The sequence below is a fragment of the Atta colombica genome, unplaced genomic scaffold, assembly GCF_001594045.1.
Source record: "Atta colombica isolate Treedump-2 unplaced genomic scaffold, Acol1.0 scaffold150, whole genome shotgun sequence".
Taxonomy (NCBI): Eukaryota; Metazoa; Arthropoda; class Insecta; order Hymenoptera; family Formicidae; genus Atta; species Atta colombica.
The window spans coordinates 1,431,809-1,442,116 of NW_017259240.1; positions in this window are offsets into that span (position 1 = coordinate 1,431,809).

Below are 10,308 nucleotides of genomic sequence, written 5' to 3' on the forward strand. Positions count from 1 at the left end.
ATTCTTATAACATTTTAAGAATATTGTGTGCTAAGTAACAATGAAAATATAATCTTAATGAATTGAGTGAGTCGATTAGAAGGATTAATTTTTTTCATCCTCGACCAAAATCCAATTTAACCATCAAAATTTGAAAATAAAATCGCCGGTTGTCAGTTAACGATGGCTTTAGTGATGATAGTGTTTCGCGGCAAAATCGCGAGAGATGTAGTCGCACCGCATCAGTAGCAGGTTTTGGCAACCATATGCCGCGCGCTGTTTTCGGTAGCTCGGGTGTTCATTATCGAGAAGAAAGGCGGGAATAAAGGAAGATCAGAAAGAAGACGAGATGCCTTGTGCGTCTTTGCTTCCTTCTGTGTCGATACTCGGTATACCGGGTGTGTACGCGCGTATCGTTTGTAGTCGTCGGCCACCTGGGAGCGAGCGATCGGCCGATCGAGAGATCGAACAATTGTAACGCATAGTCACGATTGCCTCGAAAGAGCAGCGGGGAATGGAGAAAATGAGAAAATTGAACGTGCGTGAGAGGAGGAGACGGCGTTGTCGTTATTATCACGGCTAAGGCCCACAAAACGGGGCCGCTTCCATTCGTTGAAGAAACGGAACTTTGCCGACGGATTGATCGACTGTTGTTTAACGATACTCGATTACGAACCCATCGGTCCCGCCGAAATTACTGGCTTGGGACCACCTGTAACTATCGCGGAACGAATCGTACCACCGGGTAGAAGTCTGCCAAAACTTTTCCCGGTTCCATTCATTCATCGATTTTATATTGGTCACTACTTTAGACTACAGTTAATACATATTAGTATATAAAAGTATTTTATTATCTTTATATTTTTTATTATCTATTTATTTCTTTTGAAGAGATTTATTACTTTTTAAGATCATACATAGTGTATTCTTATAGATTACCGATTTCATATAGTACTTTAAGAACTTGAAAGTCACGAAATGGTATTTATTGGTATCTTAAAATGTTATTTAAATATGATTGTAACATGATGTCTTAAATATAAAAACCAACTATATCTAATTATATGAATATCGGGTTATATTTAGATTTCTATCCGAGTGCCATCCAGGTATCACTCCATTCTTGTTTATCAAACAGAGATGACATGACTGCATCCATAATATTTTAATCCAAAGTTTTAAAAATGTCCATTTGTATAATTCTTAAGATCATACAGACGTGTACGTTCCTGACAAAGTCAACAGGAAAGTTCACGAAACATTGGCATTAGCAATGCATCACAGATGGCAATAATCCGCAAATCTTCTGACACCTTCTTAGGATTTATTTTTTTGGATTCTATGATTGCTGCTAGTTAGTGTCTCGCTCGTCGTCGTTTCTCGCATATAAAATTTACTTATGTTATCTATAATATGTCTATATAATTGAAGCTCAGAAATATTATAATTGTTTGCATATATTTTTCGCATGAACTTAATACAAGATATGATTGTATTTTTTTATCAGCGAAACTAATGAATATAATAATATTTTGTAAAATATTTCAATCTTTTCAAATTTAGCAACTTCATCACTTTTATTCGAAAGACATTTAGAAGACATATTATATATACAAACATCCTTAGGATATTCTAGAGACGTTCTCTGCATGCCTTTAGAACGTCTCTAGAAAATCTGAACTAAGAAACTGAACTAAGAACTGAAAATAGAGAAGTAATAAAATTATCTCAAAGATTACGAATAAACAAGTCTGGCGATTCCTGTGAATGAATTTGGGACATAATGAGACACTCATTTGATAGTCCTCAAGATGCCTACCTGAATCAGTACTGTAACAGGTACTGTAACAGGTAATCCTCACAATGTCCCGTTTAGCTAATAGGACATAGGACTTAGGACCTCTACTAGACATCTTTGCGATAATAGAGACTGATTTTGGCAATTTCCGTATTTTCGGAATTGATATTGATTTAATTGAAGAAAGTATCAAATATGTCAAAGATATTGTTCTACTAGTGTTTAAGTATATCAATATAATAAAAAAAAAACCGAAAATTTACTTATAATATATTGGATCAATATTATTACCTATTCAATATTGATCCACACATTGAGCTAATACCATATCATTTTTTTTTAATCGAGTACTGAAATATGAATTTTTTTGGTACAAAATCGATAGGATTCAATATTGATCTTGATCTACTATATGAATTCTTTTTTGGATTATGATAAGAATTCATAAGTATTAAATACTTATATAAATAATAATTTTTTAAATAGAACTAAAATTAAGTTACTAAAAAAGATATCCGTACAAAATGATCTTTTTAAAAAAAAAGTAAAAAAATAATGTGTAACACACGGTACTCACTATAAAGATTTAATATAAAAAATTATATCTAATTTGTAGTTACTAATAAAATCAAATACAACAATCGCACCTTTAAAAGTGTTTTACATATTTGTTTTATTTATTTTATAAATGTTACTGCAAAAACAAAACTTAATAATAATACATGTTATGTACTCATATATTATTATCTTGAAAATTTGTCTACTCATTTACATGTAATTACGAAAAAAACAAATTTATATAACTATTATTGTTGATGTAATTTTGATGTAAAAGTTTCTGTGTAGTTAAGAACTATTGTATATATATTTTTTGAACTCGGTACGAAAGATAGTTTCTTTCTAGTTTCTTTCTCGAAGAAATAGTTGTGTTCTCTGACGTATTTCTACAAAAGTTGACTCAAGTTCTATTATAACGATCGATTCAATTTTGATTTGAACACCTTGCGTCTCTACGATTGCAAAAAATCTTATTTCGTGAAATGGCAACTTTTCTAAAGAAATAGAAAAAGATTTAATGATGTCCAATGGAAATGCGCGGCACAGTCAGAACGTGTCTCTAGGCGAAGTTAAACGGCCATCTACGCCGTAGATGGAAGCAATCGATATCTGTATAGAGCTGACGGATGTAAAGGGAGCTTTCCTGATTAATGAACACAGCGGGCAATCCACTCGCATCCTCCGCGGTTTCTTTCTCGACTCTGTTTTTTAAACAATCAAACAGTGACTCGGCCTTAGCGCAATCGAACCGTAAAACGCCGTATCGATAATAGAACGAATCCACTCCCCTATCTTGCTTCACGAAGCCACCAAAGAGGCTTGCAAGAAGCGAGAATGCAAAACACAGCGGTGTATTTCGCGTATTTTTTGCGATGGTGTGATCGGAAGGATTAATTGGTTGCTGGATGAATAGGATGTCAGTCAGACAGTTTTTAATAACTCCCCGTCGGCACGATGATACAGAATAAAGCATATCTTGTTCAAATTGAGAGATCGCTATAATTAATTTCTACAGGAATTGAACGTTAATTTTTTCAACGATTTTGTTTTGACTAACGAGATTTCCTCTATTTTCATTCCGTTTTCGTGATGTGTTGTAAAAATAATATTGAAGAGCCAGTACATGTAAGATAATATTCAATAAGCGATGAGTTTTTTAGTGAGAACATTATAATTAAATTTTACAATGATTTAATTTTACACGCATAACTTTATTTCTCTAAACCTGTTCCTCAGTATAATTATTAATTCTTATTCTGCAGCATGCATCAAATAATTATTATATAATAATAATGATTCTCACTGAACGTCACTCTCCAAAAAAGTTTCGGTTTATCGATCATTCGATTGTTTATCACAAGATTTGTCGGTGCTTCTTTCTTTCAAAAAGGGTTGCTCCAGAAAAAAGAAATAATATTTCGCTTGTGGCGCCCTTTCGAGCCATGCCTCTTTTTATCTTCTTTTCGTTTCACAAGGGACATGGGTTAGGGGGAGGGGAAATCCGGGGCAATGAATGAGAAAAAAGAAACTCAATCGATAGCAAGCGGGTCGAAGGAACTCCCGATGTGTCATTGATCGAAATGAAATCATCGGCATACGTTTTCTTCGGCGACAACAATGCGAACGCCAATCGCTCAGAAGGGATCCAAAAGCGCAGGTAACCCGTCGTTGTTTCCTCTTCGTGTTTCCGTCATCGGAAGTGATTGACGAACACTTTGGGACCAATGTCGGTTAAAGCTTACCACGTTTATTTAGTATAAAATTTTTTCAGAACATGTTATGAATCTTATTGATACGTGATGACGACAACAAGCTCCATCATTAGCAATAAATAATTGCAATATTGACGAATAAATATTTTTGAAGCAAGTAGCACGATCTTGGCCATACGAGTATGAAGCACCTTCAATTGATTTTCTTAAAAAAGATGATAATAAAAGCCAAAGGATGACTAACAAAATATTAAAATTGTCATAAAAATATTCTTTTCCAAAAAAAATTGTTTTTAATTTATTTTTTTTTTTAACATAGAACGTTACGTTAATTTGTGAGGATATTTTATATTTATGGCCAAAGCTATATATTAGCCTCACATTTTAGAGAAGCTTTGCTTTAAGTGCTTAAGTAGTATTTAAATTTTATGAATTATGAATTTTATTGACTGCTACTTGAAATCTCATAGATAAAAATAAGAACGATATTTAATGTAGTCATGTTCGAAAATTTTACAACACAATGTTGTTTCTCCTTCGAAGAGGAAACGTTCAATATGTTGTGAATTTTGAGATTCGATAAGCTATAAATGAGTATCTGAAAGATATTTCGATAATAACCAACGTTGGCAATAAATGTAGAATTAACGGATACAGTGCGTTGGGACTAGGAACGCCGATATCGCGCGCGATGTTGTATAATCGAAAGGATATTATCCCACGTGCACCAGCACACTCTCTTTGTCCATCATCCGCGCTAATCCATAATGCGTGCACAATGCATCCTTTTCTCCATTTTACGGCTGTCGCAGTCGAATTCGAGAATAGAATGCGTGTCCCCGCTTCTTCTGCTTCTCTCACCCTACCGGCGTCGAATTAAATCCTACCTGGAAATCGTCATCGTCCTTCGGTATCGCGATCCTTTCGTTCGGAATCGCACGGGCGAATTAGCTGGTAATTGTTGTCCTCAAAAAGAGAGAAAACGAATTACTCCCTACTCTTCTCCCCTACTACCTAGCATGGTGAATTTATTCAGGTATACATGGGACAAGCCGAAAGTCCACAGTATGTCATCTAACTGCCATCCAGCGTCATTAATACGACATTAATTCGACATTACGTCGCGCGTCGAATGAAATAGAAGAACTTTTGAAAAAAAGAATGCATGCTTCATGGCCGTGAAATTTGATGATGAAATTCTTAGTAAATTTAGTTCATAAAACTTTGAAACCTTTCATACTCATGGCCATAAAACGATATTATTTTTTAAACTTGAAGATTTATGAATATGAAGTCTTGTTTAATTCTAACAATCTCTGAATTCTTGAAACTAAAATTTTATTTTTCCAGTCTGAAAACGTTGTTAAATTATCCATGAATGAGTGCTAAATCGAGACTAATAAATTTTAAATTAGAAGTTACAATTAATCTTTTGTAGACACATAGTAGATCTTTTTTAAATGAAATTTCCTATAATTTCCCTAAATGAAATTTCACTTAAATTTCTTGAAATTAATTTTAATTTTTATTAAATATAATGGTTCTAACATTTAAATTAAATAACTAATGTAATGTAGCAGAGATGTTGAAGAGTAATCCTAAATTTTTCTAGACTTTTTGAAAGTTTATAGAATAATAAAAAAATTTGGGCTGAATAAAAAATCCAGAGTGCCTATGGAATAAGTAAAAATATGTGTGCCTATGAAGTTATAGTATCACATACGTGTTACATTATTAAAAATATATATAAAATATTCTAATATATATAAATATATATAAAATATTCTTAAATTTATATGGACTTATAGAAGGAAATAGAGAGAGAGGGGGGAGGGAGAGACTTAATTAACACCAATGCTACTTGCGTATCATATTAAAACTGAATTAATTCATACTATATGCAAATATCTCTTGACTTTTAGACACATCAGCGAATAAAAGGTTAATTTGAGCTCGCATTCGAGGACGTGCATAATCGCCTCTTATCCCGCTTATCGTCTCAAGAGAGAGGGAGAGAGAGAAAGAGAGAGAGGAAAAAATGGGGGAGAAAGGTCGAGGGAGCTGGACACTGGAGGTTTAATTTAGTGTCCGAATGCACGCGGTCTCGGTATAAATATTTTTATTTATCCGAATGACGCTTGGCCGCGGAAATAAGCCGGTAATTTACACCCATGGACGAGGCGGGTGCTCCGGTGGGAATTTTTGGGCGATTTATGGGATTCCGGCGCGGCGGCCACGAAAGTAGAGAATTAAGGAACACATTGTGCATGGTGTCGCCGGTGGCGAATCATTCGATAAAAAACACGGATTAGAAGATACTCGGAGAATATCAGAAGACTCTGCCCCCATGTCATTCCTTGTCACTCTTAAGTCTTGTTTTCTTTTCCCAATCACAAAAAAACAGCACAATTTTTGTTAGATTAATCGAATTATTTTTAGTCTTTGATCAACAATAGAAATACAGCCTTTGATATAAATATAAAGCATTCCCACAAATTCACGTTAACGTTCCATTTAACAAAAAGTTAATTAAAAAGAATTTTTTAATAATATTTTTATAACAATTTTAATATTTTAGTTCTCTGTTGTAGAGACTCTAATCAGAATCTGGCTACTTGAAGTGGTCATTTTTCATTGAAATTGTACGAGAGAGAAAAATCATGCTATTTCACTTTATTTCACTCTACAGTAACGCTGTAAGTTGCAACTTTATAGAGACACTCTATAAGCTTCATAGTTTTCGACGAACGAACATTCTGACATGTTCAGACGACTAGTTGGCGACTACGATTAAAATTTGAAAAATTTAGTAGTGTCTAATCATAAATATTACGACAGCAAGTCCATGGCCATGTATGATGCATTTAAGTAAAAGCATAATGTATTTTCATTATGCATTTAAATGAAATGGATGAAAAATATCGGACCAATCATGAAGCGAGGAGAAGGTGACCAGACTGTGATTAGAGAATCTCTATTCTGTTGGCTCTTATTACCGCTTTATCCAAGAAAATGCAATAAACTGAAAATACTTTATACTTATAGCCAAGGTTTTGTATCTTTCAAGGGCTGCGATCGATTTGGACGCTTTCAACGCTTTTCAGTACTTCCATTCTAATTTTTCGTCTAATGAACGATAAAGACAAAATGATAATTACAAGCGCTTAAAGCGTCCAAATCGATCGCAGCCAGGATACATCGACGAATTTAGAATCGAAAACCCGTTATTATACCTCCGTTAAAAAGTGTCACACAATTTGCAGCGGGAAATACCCGCGTGTGCCACGCTTATGCCAATTTACACCGCGTGCATTTAAAGATACACCTGTTCAAAGCTTCCGCACAACGAGTCACAACACGCGAGAGATATCCAATTTTATTGTTCGCACGCGCGATTACACGTCGCGGACGACCGGTCAGCGTCCCGCGTCGCCATGTTGTAATGCTGTTTATTGAGAGACGTGTTATCTCGGACGCATATACGTAATTAAATTGTTTATACGAGCGATTACGGCGTGCGTATAGCTTGTAAATTGTCGGCGCGCATGTGCGATTGTGGGCATTGTGCGCGCGTATGTATACGCGGTTTGCGTGCACGCGCGTGGGTGCGGCACGACGTGAATTCACGCACACACGCCCTCACTAGAGCCTGACACACACACACACACACACACACACACACACATACACACACACGAGTGTGTCATGACGCAAACCGTATCGCGCTCTCTCTGTGTTGTCACCAATATTATGCGACAGTGACGCGCGCCGCGATAAATTCACGCGGATTTCGCTCGTCTGCGCGCTCGTCGGAAATTTATTTGTCGCGTTTACACATGCATCTCCATTGTAAACCGCGTAATGCACCCCGCGAACGCGCGCGGGCTGCGTCACTGCGTTTCCACGGGGAGAAGAGGGGCAGGGGGAAGGAGGGGGAGGTGATGATCGGGTTAAGCTCGCGCGCGCGTTGTATTCGGAACGCATGTTGCATTCATCGGGAATTTATCTATCGCGATGCGCCTGTTGTTCGCATTGTCGCTTATTAATACCAGTATATAACTACCTCTTCCCTTTTTATCCTCCCCCCCCTCTCTCTCTCTCTCTCTTTCTCTCTCTCTTTGAGTTATAATTTCTCTGAAGATAATTTATCGTTAGAGAAATAGAGAACGGGTATTAGCTTATACGGAAACAACGCAATTTCATGAAACGGATCTTAAAACGTGCCCGTAATTTATTAATGTGCTTCGACGCACTTTTGTAGAGCTTATTTCACAAGGATCGTTATAATCTGTTCCAAATTGAACATAAAGGAATAGATAAGAAGAAACGAACGAAATCTGGGACACGTGTGGCAGAAAATCCTGTACCACCGAGACCTAAATTCGCCGGCGATTTATTTAACATAGACGCGTTATTTACGAATACGAGAATCTCGATCTATTATGTAGAATTCCGCTGAAAAATCCTTTCATCGGGAAACGCGAGCGAGCAACCGACTCCACGATCCTTTCACGGCGAAACGTCCGCGAAAATTCGGAATTTTGTCCCGTCCTTCCCCCCTTCTCTCTCTTACTCTCTCTTTCTCTCTTTCGTTCTCTCTGCCTCTTTCTACTTCCTCCTTCTCTTCCTCTTAAAACGGAAAAAATAGGGATAGGACAAGGGGTGGCAAGGGGAAGAAAGAGGAGGGAGAGAAGGGAGTAGTTGCCCTCGTGCGTGCACACAATGCGCATTTTTCCGGGACGCCGAGAATTCCTTCTCTCCGTTTTCCTCGACTCGCGCAATTCCCCTTTTCCTCTTCCCCCTCTCCTCTCTCTTTTCCTATTCCTTTTCTTTCCCTGGCTTTTTCCCCGCGTCGAACGAAGGTTGCTCGACTTTTCGCGTGCTTTAAAGAAAATTCACAGATTCCCGGCGAAAGACCTCCTTTGAAAAACGCTCGCCCGCCGCGCCTCGACCAAGAAAGAGAAGAATTAATTTCTCGCTGCTTAAAGGCTCACTTTTACGTGACGCTAAATGTCGTGACTTTTGTGGTCACGACTGAAGCATTCATCTTTCTGAAAGAGAGAAATTCGATCACGGAACCTTTTAGTGTCCTGCTTGCTAAATAAATTAAGCATAACCGGAATAAAATAATATTTCTATTTAAAGGGAAAAAAGGAAATTTTTGTAATCTAGATTTTGTCAACTTCCTATAGCTTTATTTCACGTAAATAAAACAATTGTAAATTAAATAAAACGCGACGTATATAGATAAATTTCATGAAAAAAAAAGTCATCGATTTCATCGATATGAGTCGCTTTACGGTCGATCTGGGATTTGTAATCATGAAGGACTCTCATCGACCCTTTTGTTCTCGATGCAGTCGCAATGCCTTTTCATAGAAAAGGGCCGCAAAAACGAGATGACGATCTCTCTATGCGTTTTCATCGCTTTTTTATTAGCATTCACCTGAATTACTTCTCCCCCCTCCCTCTCTCCCCTCTATCTCTCTCTCCCTCTCTTTCTCTCTCTCTCCCCCTTCGCTTTCTCCTGCACTGCGCGACAATTTGGTCGTCGTTCCTGAATGCCTGTGTCCTGTACTGAATAAGGCGCACGCTTGCCGTTATTATATAGAAGGGGAGAGGAGCCCTTGGCTCGCCTCTTGTCGGTAATTATTCGCCAAGTGGTAATAAATTGAAAGCCAGGCAGCGATAAGGCGGAGCCGGGAACGCAGCGGTCGCTTTCGACTGCCTCAATACCGCGAGAGCGCAGTTTTTTTTTCCCATCTAAGGTGTCGCCTTTAGATCGCGGAAGGTCTCCGAAGAATTCATGTTGAGAATATTTCTTCCATGTACCCACAAAAATCTTCAATAGAACAAATAAAACGATTGATCTAACAGGTCCTTTTTTTCTTAAATACTATCGGTGTAAATTTACAAACTTCTTTTGTATGTATACAATAATATATTCGACGATGTTATAATTGTCTTCTAAAACAAATACACTAATTGTGATAAAGAAAATTTTAATATTTTGATCATTTGTGTTAATTTTGATCATTTCTAACTAAAATTACATTAATCATAATTATGATTAATATTACTATAATGACAGTGATAAAAACTGTATGTTTAGTTCTATTAAGAATTATATATTATAGATGGCAACTGAAAATTATTTAATTATAGTTATTCTAATCATAAAAATAGTTGCAATTACTATTAATTATACATAGTTAAATTATAATAATTACAAATATACAACTTATTTTGTGTAACAATAGC